Genomic DNA, 2,713 nt, shown 5'->3' with positions numbered 1-2,713 from the left:
ATCTCATGTTGATAATGTGTCTCCTCAGACAATGCCACCTTATGTTAATTAATGTAATTCTTGCACTGCACAGACCTTTAAACCATTGAAGGGTGTCAGTGTTCCTGGGTCAGTGACCCAGTGTTTTCTGTTTGTTCAGATTCAGCTTATTTTGTCACTCGTTCTCATTTCCTGTTGTTCTGTTCCTGTCGCTTCTATGTATCATTAGTTCTATAATGTTCAGCTGTTCACTCACCTGTTTCCAATCAGTTATTATTCAGTCGGTGTATTTAAGTCCTCAGTTTCATCCTGGTCATTGTCATGTCATTGATGTTGTTCTTGTCGTGTGTTCAGTTCAGTCAGCCAGTTAGTTTGCCAGTCCATTCAGTTCAGCCAGCCATCTTGTCTTCCGTCGTCCCTGTTTCCAATAAAAACTCCTCATTCTGCACCAAGAGTCCTGTGTGTGGGTCATCTCTTCCTCACCTCCGCACACGAGCCCTGACAGAATGACACGACCCGTGCCACGAAGACATGTTTTTAGCCCAGTGGACTTCGATCTGTTTGAGCGACAGGAGGCAGCGCTCTCCATTTGGGCGGAGGAGCTTAAGGAGAAACAGCGGCTCTTCGCGGAGCGAGAGCACGTCTTCAGGGGCACTCTCCTGGCTCAGGCTGATAATTTTTCTCAGATCACTATTTCTTCACCTACCTGTCAGCCTGTTCCGGTTTCATCAGCCCAGGCCACTGTTAAAAATACTCATGCACCTAAACCTGTCAGTATCACTCACCCAGTCATTATTTCCACCACTATCAGTCAGCCAACACCCACACCTGTGCCAGCTCCCAGGACGAGGGCAGCTGTGATCCAGTCGACTTCTGCACCCGTTCCTGTTCCTCGGGTAGGGGTGACTGGTGTCCAGCTACCTCCCGTGCCTGTCCCAGCGCCCAGGGTGAGGGCGGCCAGGGTCCAACCTGACCCCCCTAGAGACTCAGCTGAGGCTCTCCAGCCGCTGACCTCTCGCTCTGAAGGCTTGGAAGAGCTAACCTGTCCACCTGCTAGTCCACCACCTCATCCATCTCCTAACCCAGCTTTCCAGGCCCTAGCTCAATCCCTAGTTAGGCTAGCTGATCTGTTCCCAGCTCAAGCACCAGATTTGCTAGCCCAGGCTGCAGCACTGTCACCATCTTTAGCTCTACCAGTAGCTCCGCCAACCTCTGCTCATCCATTAGCCTCCCCAGTCCAGTCAGTTCATTCGCCTGCTGTTCAGCTTTCAGTCCAGTCAGTCCAGTTACCTGCAGCTCAGTCTCCTGTCCTCCAGTTACCTGCAGCTCAGTCTCCTGTCCTCCAGTCACCTGTAGCTGACTGCAATGTAGATGTCCAATCCTAATATGCAAAACACCAGCTGTACCTAGTGGATAGTTTTAAATAATATGTACTTGATGTTAAATGAGTGCATGTGGATTATTATTTCTGGCTCAGCTGCACTGATAACACTTGTCGGCTTTAAAGGAAGCTGTCCACTGAGCTACAAGAGGACAAAGGTGAGTGACAGAATTTTTAAATAAAATCTTTATGAATTTGATTAGATTATTTTTACTTTAAAAAGATAATCTTAGTCAGTCTATAATTAGTAATTATTGTTCAACAAAGTACTGCAGGGTATAAGTCTTGAACCATCCCTCGTTCTTTAAATTGCAGCTTTCTTTTTTTAAGTAGCCAAACTTAATGTTTTATATTTATAGTTCTCCAAACACTTCGAGGGTTTTGGAAAGCCTTTCAAAGTTTTTTTATTTAGACACTGGTGGCTTTTTCATTTATTTCTGAGTATTTCTTGTACCTGACAATTAAAATAAAGTCAGGTGACTAATATCACCTTTATCAAACCCCTTTTGCAAAGGGACACACACTTTTGTTATTACAGAACTTCTGTAAATAAAGGGTTTACACTCACTCCTCCTGTGTATCTAGTTATACATCCCTGAGTCTGAGCACCTGAAAGGAAGGAGAACAGAGCAGTCGAGTAAGATTATTTTCTGAGTTAAGGACATTGAGCTGCTATAGATGCAGGAAAAATAAATTGACTTGGTAGTGTGTAATAAACTAGTTATCTGATTTAATTAATTATGGATAAATATGCTGGGATAAAATTAATGTTAGGCCCTGATTATAACTCAAAGTGTAGGAAACTTTTTCTTAAAGTAAGAGACCACCAGCAGGAAAACAACAGGCACATAATAAACCTGCAGCTCAAAAAGTATTGTACAACATGCATGCATTGCATTCTCTAAATGTTGGATCTAGAGTATGCGCCATTAAGAGATTTTGTGTTAAGCACAGACTGCTCCACACCTGGAGGTGGTAAATCATAAAACAGTATGTGGCACATTCAAATTAGGGGTCATTAGTGGTTTTGAAACATGCAAAGAACTCACTCTTTCATTTATTTTACATATATTCCTCACACAACTATTCATCAACATGTGTTCTGATAAGACACCTTGAGAAAGTCTGGACAAAGAGCACAGTGACACATCCTCCTTTATTAAGAAGAAATAAGAAAAATATACATAAGGTTTGACTCTTTTTTTTAGGGTTTTGGTTTAGCTAAATGCTAAAAGACCATTTTTAAAAAAAAAAAAAAAAAAAAAGAAGGTTTTACTATTTCAAAAGGGGAACATTTTCAAAAGTAACAGGACAATGTGGACTTCAGCTAAAACCAAAGCCAAAGATTGGCCA

Source organism: Pelmatolapia mariae, linkage group LG3_W (genome assembly GCF_036321145.2).
Source record: "Pelmatolapia mariae isolate MD_Pm_ZW linkage group LG3_W, Pm_UMD_F_2, whole genome shotgun sequence".
Taxonomy (NCBI): Eukaryota; Metazoa; Chordata; class Actinopteri; order Cichliformes; family Cichlidae; genus Pelmatolapia; species Pelmatolapia mariae.
This window is presented reverse-complemented; position numbering follows the sequence as displayed.